Source organism: Pseudophryne corroboree, chromosome 4 (genome assembly GCF_028390025.1).
Source record: "Pseudophryne corroboree isolate aPseCor3 chromosome 4, aPseCor3.hap2, whole genome shotgun sequence".
Lineage (NCBI taxonomy): Eukaryota > Metazoa > Chordata > Amphibia > Anura > Myobatrachidae > Pseudophryne > Pseudophryne corroboree.
The window spans coordinates 166,026,529-166,040,492 of record NC_086447.1 but is presented as its reverse complement, the minus strand read 5'-3'; positions in this window follow the sequence as shown (position 1 = coordinate 166,040,492).

The window sequence follows — 13,964 nt, the reverse complement described above, 5'->3', positions numbered from 1 at the left end:
AACTAAGGGGGTCATTCCGAGTTGTTCGCTCGCAAGCTGCTTTTAGCAGCTTTGCACACGCTAAGCCGCTGCCTACTGGGAGTGAATCTTAGCTTATCAAATTTGCGAACGAAAGATTCGCAATATTGCGATAAGACATCTCTGTGCAGTTTCTGAGTAACTCGAGACTTACTCGGCATCTGCGATCAGTTTAGTGCTCGTCGTTCCTGGTTTGACGTCACAAACACACCCAGCGTTCGCCCAGACACTCCTCCATTTCTCCAGCCACTCCCGCGTTATTCCCAGAAACGGTAGCGTTTTTTCACACACACCCATAAAACGGCCAGTTTCCGCCCAGAAATACCCACTTCCTGTCAATCACATTACGATCACCAGAACGAGGAAAAAATCGTGAGTAAAATTCCTAACTGCATAGCAAATTTACTTGGCGCAGTCGCACTGCGGACATTGCGCATGCGCACTAAGCGGAAAGTCGCTGCGATGCGAAGAAATTTACAGAGCGAACAACTCGGAATGACCCCCTAAATTCTGGCCCTAACTCTCTCTCAAATTACCATCACATTTCTCAGCTCTTATGCCCCTCCAAGCTACTTGAGAGACTTGCCTACACACTTTCTTAACTTATTGGACCCACTTCAGCCAGGCTTTCATTCCTAACACTCACAGAGACAACACTGACTAAGGTAGTGAATGATCTGGTCACTGCGAAGTCACTTCTTATTCTTCTAGATATCTTTGCTGCTTTTGACACTGTTGACCACTCTCTTCTCATGCAAACGCAGGTCTTCAGGACATAGGGCCCAATTCAGCATGCAACGCTGAAGTGCCAAAATCGCTTTTTGCTGTTTAGCAATGTACTTGCATTTCAGGGGGCGCGCGCGGGGGGTGTTCATGTGGGGCGGCCTTGCCCTGTGCTGGGCGGCCCCCTGCATGCTACGGAAATGAGTTGTAGTTTTGCGAGAAATCGCAAAACTACAACTTTTGCTGAATTAGGCTCACAGCCCTTTCTTGGTTCTTACCCTACCTGTCTAATCACTTATTCAGTGTCCCCTTCTCTGAAAACACCTTCTTTCCACTACCTCTATCAGTTGACGTACAGCAAGGCTCAGTCTTAGGTCCTCTATTTTTTTCAATCTATACCAGATCCCTTAGGAAACTAATTAGCTATTTTGAATTTCAGTATCATCTGTACATGGATGACACTCAAATCTACCTATCCTGAAATGATTTGTCACCATTTGTATTGGTCCATGTCACTGAATGCCTTTCTGTCGTTTCATCTTGGATGACATCTCGCCACCTCAAACTTAGTATTTCTAAAACAGAATTAATTATATTTACACCGGCCAATAGTAGTTACCAACCTGATATCTCTATCACTGTTGATAACTCAGCAATCAATCCTACCCCCACTAGCTCACTGCCTAGGTGTCATCCTCGACTCTGAACTGTCTTTTGTTCCCCACATTCAATCTGTCTCAAAATAATGTTACATGCATCTAAAAAACATATCCAAAATATGATCATATCTTACACAAGACACTGCAAAAACTCCTATCCATGTTCTCATTATCTCCCGCATTGATTATTGCAATAATCTTCTTATTGGTCTTCCAAAAAAAGACTCTCACCACTACAATCCATTGTAGGCGCTAATCTTCCTCGCTAGACATTACTCACCTGCGGATCCGCTGTATCAGTCCCTCCATTGGTTACCTGTATTCTACCATATTCAATATAAAATACTTTTACTCACACAGGCCACTAACCAAACTACACCTAAGTACAGCTCTTTGCTTATCTCAAAATATATCCCAACCCAACCTCTTCGCTCTTCACAAGACCTGCGTCTCTCATCCACACTCATTTCTCGCTTCCATTCATGATTGCAGAGCTTTCTTCAGGCTGCACCCACTCTATGGAATGCTCTCCCACACACAATAACACGCTAGTCTAATCTCCAAGCGTTTAGGAATTTCCTGAAAACTTATTTCTTTAGGCAAGCTTATCAAATTCTGGAACCAACCACATAATCATCATAAACTTTCCTATCCAATTACATCCCCTCAGCACAGTACACACATATCCTTGTGTGTTTTCTCTTTCTTCACTTTCCCTTCAGCCTGGTCAACATTGCTGTGTGCAGGGGCAACTTTAGGGGTGAGGGCGCCCCTAGGCACAACAGTAATGGCCGCCCCCTTCCCCCTTTGCCTAAGTTTATTATTTTCATTGATTGTTCATACGCTATTTGATGATAGTCAATATATATAAACTAATAAAAAAGCCACTAACTATGATTTTTGTGTCTTTTTAATTACTGCAAGTATACATATTTACTAAGTAGGACAGCTTATAGCGGCAGTATGTGCATGTCCTACCCATTTAATTCCATTCAGGATGGCATATGGTACAGTACAGGGGAAATATATTGCAGTTACTGGTACATTTTAGGCTGACCAACACATGCATCCAAGTGCTGCTCCTAGGCACGTGCCTCACGTGTCTAATGGGAAATTCGCCACTGGCAGTGGGACTGCATCATACAGCCCACAAAAACCTTTGCAGTCTGGTGGACCATTATGCTATAGATAACACTGGGTTTAGTATGAAATACCTACAATCATAATCCCGATGGCAATATCCAGACAACAATTGACCAACGGTCAAAATCCCGATAAGGTCAAAATCCTGACAAAGTCAAAATACCGACATTTAAAATGTCGACAGGCCAAAAAGGAGACACAAGTTTTTCTTTGCTTTTTGGTGTGTATGTCTACATAGGTCGATCATGGACACCGTGTAAGTGTACCGCATCCCCTCACATGGCTTGCTGCTCTTGCCATGCTTCGGGCAGGTCCACCGGGATGGTAAAGTACGGACAAGTCGGTTTCAATGAAAAAATCATGAAAAGCTCATGTCAACTTTTTGACCTGTCAACATTTTCAATGTTGGTATTTTGACCTTGCCGGCATTTTAAATGTCGGTATTTTGACTATGTCGGGGTTTTTACCATCGGTCAATGGTTATTGATATTTTGACCATCTGGATTTTGATTGTAGGTAAAGTGACCGCAACACATAACACCTATCCTTGTGTATCAATTAGAGATGAGCGGGTTCGGTTTCTCTGAATCCGAACCCGCCTGAACTTCATGTTTTTTTTCACGGGTCCGAGCGACTCGGATCTTCCCGCCTTGCTCGGTTAACCCGAGCGCGCCCGAACGTCATCATGACGCTGTCGGATTCTCGCGAGGCTCGGATTCTATCGCGAGACTCGGATTCTATATAAGGAGCCGCGCGTCGCCGCCATTTTCACACGTGCATTGAGATTGATAGGGAGAGGACGTGGCTGGCGTCCTCTCCGTTTAGAATAGATTAGAGAGACACTTGATTTACTAATTTTGGGGAGCATTAGGAGTACTCAGTACAGTGCAGAGTTTTGCTGATAGTGACCACCAGTTTTATTTATAATCCGTTCTCTGCCTGAAAAAAGCGATACACAGCACACAGTGACTCAGTCACATACCATATCTGTGTGCACTGCTCAGGCTCAGGCCAGTGTGCTGCATCATCTATTATCTATATATAATATTATATATATCTGTCTGACTGCTCAGCTCACACAGCTAATAATTGTGGGGGAGACTGAGGAGCACTACTGCAGTGCCAGTTATAGGTTATAGCAGGAGCCAGGAGTACATAATATATTATATAGTGAGTGACCACCAGACACACAGTGCAGTTTATTTAATATATCCGTTCTCTGCCTGAAAAAAGCGATACACACAGTGACTCAGTCAGTCACATACCATATCTGTGTGCACTGCTCAGGCTCAGGCCAGTGTGCTGCATCATCTATATATATTATATATCTGTCTGACTGCTCAGCTCACACAGCTTATAATTGTGGGGGAGACTGGGGAGCACTACTGCAGTGCCAGTTATAGGTTATAGCAGGAGCCAGGAGTACATAATATTATATTAAAATTAAACAGTGCACACTTTTGCTGCAGGAGTGCCACTGCCAGTGTGACTAGTGACCAGTGACCTGACCACCAGTATATATAATATTAGTAGTATACTATCTCTTTATCAACCAGTCTATATTAGCAGCAGACACAGTACAGTGCGGTAGTTCACGGCTGTGGCTACCTCTGTGTCGGCACTCGGCAGCCCGTCCATAATTGTATATACCACCTAACCGTGGTTTTTTTTTCTTTCTTTATACATACATACTAGTTACGAGTATACTATCTCTTTATCAACCAGTCTATATTAGCAGCAGACAGTACAGTGCGGTAGTTCACGGCTGTGGCTACCTCTGTGTCGGCACTCGGCAGCCCGTCCATAATTGTATATACCACCTAACCGTGGTTTTTTTTTCTTTCTTTATACATACATACTAGTTACGAGTATACTATCTCTTTATCAACCAGTCTATATATTAGCAGCAGACACAGTACAGTGCGGTAGTTCACGGCTGTGGCTACCTCTGTGTCGGCACTCGGCAGCCCGTCCATAATTGTATACTAGTATCCAATCCATCCATCTCCATTGTTTACCTGAGGTGCCTTTTAGTTGTGCCTATTAAAATATGGAGAACAAAAATGTTGAGGTTCCAAAATTAGGGAAAGATCAAGATCCACTTCCACCTCGTGCTGAAGCTGCTGCCACTAGTCATGGCCGAGACGATGAAATGCCAGCAACGTCGTCTGCCAAGGCCGATGCCCAATGTCATAGTACAGAGCATGTCAAATCCAAAACACCAAATATCAGTAAAAAAAGGACTCCAAAACCTAAAATAAAATTGTCGGAGGAGAAGCGTAAACTTGCCAATATGCCATTTACCACACGGAGTGGCAAGGAACGGCTGAGGCCCTGGCCTATGTTCATGGCTAGTGGTTCAGCTTCACATGAGGATGGAAGCACTCAGCCTCTCGCTAGAAAAATGAAAAGACTCAAGCTGGCAAAAGCAGCACAGCAAAGAACTGTGCATTCTTCGAAATCCCAAATCCACAAGGAGAGTCCAATTGTGTCGGTTGCGATGCCTGACCTTCCCAACACTGGACGTGAAGAGCATGCGCCTTCCACCATTTGCACGCCCCCTGCAAGTGCTGGAAGGAGCACCCGCAGTCCAGTTCCTGATAGTCAGATTGAAGATGTCAGTGTTGAAGTACACCAGGATGAGGAGGATATGGGTGTTGCTGGCGCTGGGGAGGAAATTGACCAGGAGGATTCTGATGGTGAGGTGGTTTGTTTAAGTCAGGCACCCGGGGAGACACCTGTTGTCCGTGGGAGGAATATGGCCGTTGACATGCCAGGTGAAAATACCAAAAAAATCAGCTCTTCGGTGTGGAGGTATTTCACCAGAAATGCGGACAACAGGTGTCAAGCCGTGTGTTCCCTTTGTCAAGCTGTAATAAGTAGGGGTAAGGACGTTAACCACCTCGGAACATCCTCCCTTATACGTCACCTGCAGCGCATTCATAATAAGTCAGTGACAAGTTCAAAAACTTTGGGTGACAGCGGAAGCAGTCCACTGACCAGTAAATCCCTTCCTCTTGTAACCAAGCTCACGCAAACCACCCCACCAACTCCCTCAGTGTCAATTTCCTCCTTCCCCAGGAATGCCAATAGTCCTGCAGGCCATGTCACTGGCAATTCTGACGAGTCCTCTCCTGCCTGGGATTCCTCCGATGCATCCTTGCGTGTAACGCCTACTGCTGCTGGCGCTGCTGTTGTTGCCGCTGGGAGTCGATGGTCATCCCAGAGGGGAAGTCGTAAGCCCACTTGTACTACTTCCAGTAAGCAATTGACTGTTCAACAGTCCTTTGCGAGGAAGATGAAATATCACAGCAGTCATCCTACTGCAAAGCGGATAACTGAGTCCTTGACAACTATGTTGGTGTTAGACGTGCGTCCGGTATCCGCCGTTAGTTCACAGGGAACTAGACAATTTATTGAGGCAGTGTGCCCCCATTACCAAATACCATCTAGGTTCCACTTCTCCAGGCAGGCGATACCGAGAATGTACACGGACGTCAGAAAAAGACTCACCAGTGTCCTAAAAAATGCAGTTGTACCCAATGTCCACTTAACCACGGACATGTGGACAAGTGGAGCAGGGCAGGGTCAGGACTATATGACTGTGACAGCCCACTGGGTAGATGTATGGACTTCCGCCGCAAGAACAGCAGCGGCGGCACCAGTAGCAGCATCTCGCAAACGCCAACTCTTTCCTAGGCAGGCTACGCTTTGTATCACCGCTTTCCAGAATACGCACACAGCTGAAAACCTCTTACGGCAACTGAGGAAGATCATCGCGGAATGGCTTACCCCAATTGGACTCTCCTGTGGATTTGTGGCATCGGACAACGCCAGCAATATTGTGTGTGCATTAAATATGGGCAAATTCCAGCACGTCCCATGTTTTGCACATACCTTGAATTTGGTGGTGCAGAATTTTTTTAAAAACGACAGGGGCGTGCAAGAGATGCTGTCGGTGGCCAGAAAAATTGCGGGACACTTTCGGCGTACAGGCACCACGTACAGAAGACTGGAGCACCACCAAAAACTACTGAACCTGCCCTGCCATCATCTGAAGCAAGAAGTGGTAACGAGGTGGAATTCAACCCTCTATATGCTTCAGAGGTTGGAGGAGCAGCAAAAGGCCATTCAAGCCTATACAATTGAGCACGATATAGTAGGTGGAATGCACCTGTCTCAAGTGCAGTGGAGAATGATTTCAACGTTGTGCAAGGTTCTGATGCCCTTTGAACTTGCCACACGTGAAGTCAGTTCAGACACTGCCAGCCTGAGTCAGGTCATTCCCCTCATCAGGCTTTTGCAGAAGAAGCTGGAGGCATTGAAGAAGGAGCTAAAAGGGAGCGATTCCGCTAGGCATGTGGGACTTGTGGATGCAGCCCTTAATTCGCTTAACAAGGATTCACGGGTGGTCAATCTGTTGAAATCAGAGCACTACATTTTGGCCACCGTGCTCGATCCTAGATTTAAAGCCTACCTTGGATCTCTCTTTCCGGCAGACACAGGTCTGCTGGGGTTGAAAGACCTGCTGGTGACAAAATTGTCAAGTCAAGCGGAACGCGACCTGTCAACATCTCCTCCTTCACATTCTCCCGCAACTGGGGGTGCGAGGAAAAGGCTCAGAATTCCGAGCCCACCCGCTGGCGGTGATGCAGGGCAGTCTGGAGCGACTGCTGATGCTGACATCTGGTCCGGACTGAAGGACCTGACAACGATTACGGACATGTCGTCTACTGTCACTGCATATGATTCTCTCAACATTGATAGAATGGTGGAGGATTATATGAGTGACCGCATCCAAGTAGGCACGTCACACAGTCCGTACTTATACTGGCAGGAAAAAGAGGCAATTTGGAGGCCCTTGCACAAACTGGCTTTATTCTACCTAAGTTGCCCTCCCACAAGTGTGTACTCCGAAAGAGTGTTTAGTGCCGCCGCTCACCTTGTCAGCAATCGGCGTACGAGGTTACATCCAGAAAATGTGGAGAAGATGATGTTCATTAAAATGAATTATAATCAATTCCTCCGCGGAGACATTGACCAGCAGCAATTGCCTCCACAAAGTACACAGGGAGCTGAGATGGTGGATTCCAGTGGGGACGAATTGATAATCTGTGAGGAGGGGGATGTACACGGTGATATATCGGAGGGTGAAGATGAGGTGGACATCTTGCCTCTGTAGAGCCAGTTTGTGCAAGGAGAGATTAATTGCTTCTTTTTTTGGGGGGGTCCAAACCAACCCGTCATATCAGTCACAGTCGTGTGGCAGACCCTGTCACTGAAATGATGGGTTGGTTAAAGTGTGCATGTCCTGTTTTGTTTATACAACATAAGGGTGGGTGGGAGGGCCCAAGGACAATTCCATCTTGCACCTCTTTTTTCTTTTCTTTTTCTTTGCATCATGTGCTGATTGGGGAGGGTTTTTTGGAAGGGACATCCTGCGTGACACTGCAGTGCCAATCCTAGATGGGCCCGGTGTTTGTGTCGGCCACTAGGGTCGCTAATCTTACTCACACAGTCAGCTACCTCATTGCGCCTCTTTTTCTTTGCGTCATGTGCTGTTTGGGGAGGGTTTTTTGGAAGGGACATCCTGCGTGACACTGCAGTGCCACTCCTAGATGGGCCCGGTGTTTGTGTCGGCCACTAGGGTCGCTTATCTTACTCACACAGCGACCTCGGTGCAAATTTTAGGACTAAAAATAATATTGTGAGGTGTGAGGTATTCAGAATAGACTGAAAATGAGTGTAAATTATGGTTTTTGAGGTTAATAATACTTTGGGATCAAAATGACCCCCAAATTCTATGATTTAAGCTGTTTTTTAGTGTTTTTTGAAAAAAACACCCGAATCCAAAACACACCCGAATCCGACAAAAAAAATTCGGTGAGGTTTTGCCAAAACGCGTTCGAACCCAAAACACGGCCGCGGAACCGAACCCAAAACCAAAACACAAAACCCGAAAAATTTCAGGCGCTCATCTCTAGTATCAATGCCTATTTCCTTATAGATTGTGAGTTTGCGAGCAGGGCCTTCCTACCTATACACTCAAAAAAATGAGAAATCACGTCTGCGCAGACGTGATTTCTCATTTTTTTGAGCGTAGTCATGTTCTAAGAGGTTGAGTGACCCCCCGTAGATATCACCACTGCTGCTCTCTGGGGCGCGGCAGTCCTTCAAGTAGCCCTTTCTCTATTTTTCCTACCTATACAGTTTGTCTGTTATTACCCAGTTTTGTTTTATCACTGTTATTTCCAATTGTAAAGCGCAATGAAATTTGCTGCTCTACATAAGAAACTGCAATAATAATAATAATAATAATAATAATATTCCTATTAGAAGTGATATCATCACTATTCAGTCATTACAAGGTTATAGCTGCATTAATGTTGGTTATAGTTACCATTATAATTGTCCATAAGAATACAATTCAGAATATGTGAAGTAGGCCTCTACCATGTACATATTACCAGTTTAGTTACTATTTAGAAAGTGAAAGCTCTCTTGAGTTTGCTCAGTAAAATTTCACTTTGACTTCTCATTTTCCTGATATGATACTTTAGGTGCCACTGACGTAAAGTCGTAAACTATGACCGACTTTAGGCAGGAAGACTAAACCTGTATATTTTAATTTATACTCAAATTGCTACAGACATTTCTATTTGATGTGTTGTTGCAAATTGGTACATTTGTAAACTTGTGCCCTTATGCTTGTCAGCTACCTGGGTATTAAGCAATAGGTGGTTAATGTCAGAACAAGACACCTATTGAGAGGAAACATGAAGACCCATTAAACTCACAGGAGCTGTCAATAGTGTCAGAATAAAGGGCCTATTAGAAGGAACATATGGCCCCTCTGAAGCACAATAGGGGTTATTACTTTGTCTAATGCACCTCAGCAGACCGTATTAACTCATTCCTAAACGTTTACCTACAAGCTGGCTGATTTGCAGACTCTCATGCAGATGGTCTGGCCTGTCCTAGAAGGACATTAACTTCAGAAATGTTTTATTTCATGATGTTGCAAGTGACTAGCATAGGATGTTGTCTGTGTGTAAGTAAAAAAAAAAAAAAAAAAAAATCACAGAGAATGGAGGCCAACTACTAAGCATATTTTTATATAGCACAGTGTACATTTATGCCAGTGGTTCTCAAAAGCAGTCCTCAAGGCACCCCAACAGTTCAGGTTTTAGGTATATCCCTCAGCCGCGGACACTGATTCCTCCGCTCTCCATAGAGCTTGGTCAGCGCAGCACTCCCCCTGCCAGGAAGCTGTGACAAGTGCGCATGCGCAGCTGACAGGGGGAGCTCAGAGCTGACCAAGCTCTATCGAAAGAGCAGAGGAATCAGTGGCCGCGGTGGTGATGGTGCAGATGGCAGAGAGGAGAATAAAGACGGGGAGCAACGGGGAGTGCCGGGCAGCGGAGCGGTGACCAGTAGCCGCAAAGATAATGAAGAGAGCACAGAGAAAGCGCAGACAATGTGGTGGGGGGGGGGGGGGGGGGGGAGAGAGAACGAACTTACGATGTGATGCAATGTTCCCACTCGTCCGCCCACCAGACACTGTGGCACTCCCTGTACAGCCGTGCTCATTCACAGTGGCAGGGGCGTGCTTTCAGGTAGGCTGACACGTCCCTGCTGTTCTGCGGCACTTGGACAGGTGCCGCTTCCATCAGTTTTTTCAATGGACTTTTACAGCCCTCTGCTTCTGGCTGATTACAATGGATAGCTGGAGGCACCGTTCTCGGTGCCGCACAAATGCATTTAAACAGGCATTTAAACCCTAACGAGAGTAACATAATACAAAGAAGATACGTGTGACACAGAATATGTGTCATAAGTATCTTCTTTGTATTATTTTAATCATGAATGACAGTGGAGGCACTGCCTCCCCTGACTGCACGTCCCTGGTAGTGGATCACCGATCAACGCTGGGCACTGGTTGGTGGATCTGCGGTGACGGCAGGTCAGGGAATCAGGGCATCAGAACGGTTAAAGTATGGGGGTCTTTACTTGGTATGCCGGGGCCAGCTGTGTATTCTTGGTCAGGCGGTGATGTCGTGATGACTTCCAGCTGATCCTGTGGCCCTTCCAATGGAGAGTATTGCTAACCTCTAACCTGTGGCGTAACTACTGCCCCCGCAGCCCTCACGGTGGCTTGGAGGTGCAGTGCTGCGGGGGGCGCCGCCACTGATTTAGCGAAGATTGACATGCGGACGAGCCGTCCACTTGTCAATCTGCTGTCTCCCTCCTTCCCTAGCCACTGCTGTGAAGGAGGTACACGGAGGGCACAGCGCGCGCCTCTCCTGTGTCCCTCCTGCGTCTCCGTCGGGTCTATTAAATGAAGTGCCATTCGTGAGCTCTGATTGGCTCACGAACTGGCACTTCATTTAACAGACACGCCGGAGATGCAGGAGGGACACAGGAGAGGTGTGCGATGTGCCATCCGTGTCCCTCCTTCACAAAACAGTGGGGGAGCGGGGGGAGCTGTACCTGGCACTGGGGGAGCATATTTGGCACTTGGGGGGGCATATGTGACACTGGGGGTTATATGTGTACCTGGCACTTGGGGGGGGGCATATTTGGCATTGGGGGCATGTGTGTATCTGGCACTGTGGAGGAATATCTGGCACTGGGAACACAGCCCTAGCAACAAGCATTACCCCCTAGCAACGAGCATGACACCCAGTGCATGAAACCCCTGGCAACGAGCATGACACCCAATGCATGAAACCCCTGGGAACGAGCATGACACCCTGAGCATGAAAACCCCTGGCCCCGTGCAGGGAACCAAGAGCATGAAACCCCTGTCAACGAGCAGGTAATTTAAAAGTAATTAGAAGCCTTACTGTAGGACTTAATGTGTAATGAGCATTGCGGTGTGTGGCATAATGTATCACGGACATTGCGGTGTGTGTCATAATGTGTCACAGGCATTACGGTGTGTGGCATACTATATCACGGGCATTGTGGTATGTGGTATAATGTCTCAGGGGCATTGCAGTGTGGCATAATGTTTAACGGGCATTGCAGTGTGTGGCATAGGGTATAACGGGCATTGCGGTGTGTGTCACAGGCATTACGGTGTGTGGTATACTATATCACGGGCACTGTGGTATGTGGTATAATGTCTCAGGGTCATTGCGGTGTGTGGCAATGTGTCACAGGCATTGTATGTGCTATAATGTATCAGGGGCATTGCAGTGTGTAGCATAATGTATAACGGGCAGTGCGATTCCTGTCATAATGTGTCACAGGCATTACGGTGTGTGGCATAATGTGTCGGGGGCATTATGGTGTGTGCATATTGTGTCATGTGCATTATTGTGTGTGGCATAATGTCTAAGGGCCATTGCAGTATGTGACATAATGTATACTGGGCATTACTATAAGGAGGAAAAATGACAAATAATGTAAGGGGCATGAATCAGGATTATTTTTCTTTCCTGTGGTGGCCAACGTCTGGAAGTGCAGGTTGCAAAACTGGGGTATAAGGTAGTCTTTTCCTGCAATGCCATGCCCCTTTATGAGAAGCCACGCAAAGGCACACACAGGCTCATCAACAAAGGCATGCCCCTTTTTGCGTCGCACACAGGCTCATCCCTTTACTAGTCCCAATTATGGGGGATGGGGGGGGGCGGATAATTTTTTGGTTTGAGGGAGAAAAATTTCTAGTTACGCCACTGCCTCTAACACTAACCCCCAAACCTTACCCTCCCCCTAATCCTCCATCCCGTACACTAACCCTCCCCCTAGTGCCTAACCCTAATCCTCCCATAGGCTAACCCTAACTCTAGTGCTTAACCGTAGTCCTCCCCTCCCATAGACTAACCCTAACTCTAATCCTTCCTTCATAACTAACTCTAAACCTCCCCTTGTGCCTAACCCTACTCTCCCGTAGTTTAACACTAATCCTCCCCTCCTGTAACCTAAACCTAGCCTTCTGCTGCTGATCTGTGCAAAACGTCGACATTTCACGTTGACATTGTGAACCATGCTCCAGATGCCGACATGTCAATGTCAACATTTCAACAATGTTGATGTCATAACTATCAACATTGTGATGTCGTCATTATGATTATATGCCAAATGTGATACGGTACACTCTGGAGATGTTACATATGTAGATTACTGTGCATGCATAAACTGAGTTCACACATGTGCACTGAGAGGGTCGCAGTGGGTACATGGATCCGAATTGATCCCTCACTGTAACTCAGACCTCTTCCCATATGAAGTAGTGGGACTCTGGAAAGATATTGGCCCTCATTCCTAGTTGATCGCTCGCTGGCTGCTTTTAGCAGCAGTGCAAACCCTAGGCCGCCGCCCTCTGGGAGTGTATCTTAGCTTAGCAGAAGTGCGAATGAAAGATTAGCAGAACTGCACAGGAAAAATGTCATGCCGTTTCTGAGTAGCTCCAGACCTACTCCTATCTTGCGATGACTGCAGTCTGTTTAGTTCCTGGTTTGACGTCACAAACACGCCCTGCGTTCGGCCAGCCACTCCCCCGTTTCTCCAGCTACTCCTGCGTTTCTGCCTGGCACGCCTGCGGTTTTTAGCACACTCCCTGAAAATGCAGAGTTGCCGCCCAGAAACACCCACTTCCTGTCAATCATACTACGATCACTCGAGCGACTGAAAAACGTTGCTCGAGCTTCTGTAAAACTACAAAGTTTGGTGTGAAAGTACTTAGCGCATGCGCACTGCGTACCATGCGCATAAATGCAGTTTTTTTACCTGATCGCTGCACTGCGAAAAACGGCAGCGAGCGATCAACTCGGAATGAGGGCCATTGTCAGTTCCAGTAGTCAGACTCTGAATACTTTTAGTTTTCAGGGTTTCGTGAATGAAGGGACAGAATGCTCTGCTCCTGGACTTTCCGCTTAATTTGTGATTGCTGGCACCCGTCTTTAACATGTGAATGGGTAAGAAAGGTGTTATAGCACAGGTGATGGCAATCATAAATTAAGAGGTAAGTCCCACAGCAGAGCATTGTGTCCCTTCTGGAGAGGGTCATGTTGGGAGGTAGGACCATGCTAGTGTATGGGGATGGCATCAGGACTGTGATGTGCGCTGGAGATGTCAATGATAACACCTGTGCTACAGCAAGGCTCAATAGGACAGCAACTAAAAACACGTGGAAACATTAGTTTCCGCATATTAACAGACCTGTTCAGATTCATCAATAGGCCCCATTGTCATTTCCATTTGGACGCTTACTGGAAAGAAGACTCCCATTTAATTCTTAAAGCAGCAGCAGCAACTGATATGTAGGGTATTTGTACTTAGTTGCATTATATATGGAAAATGAGGCTCGTTTTTATTAGAGATGAGCGGGTTCGGTTTCTCTGAATCCGAACCCGCCAGAACTTCATGTTTTTTTTCACGGGTCCGAGCGACTCGGATCTTCCCGCCTTGCTCGGT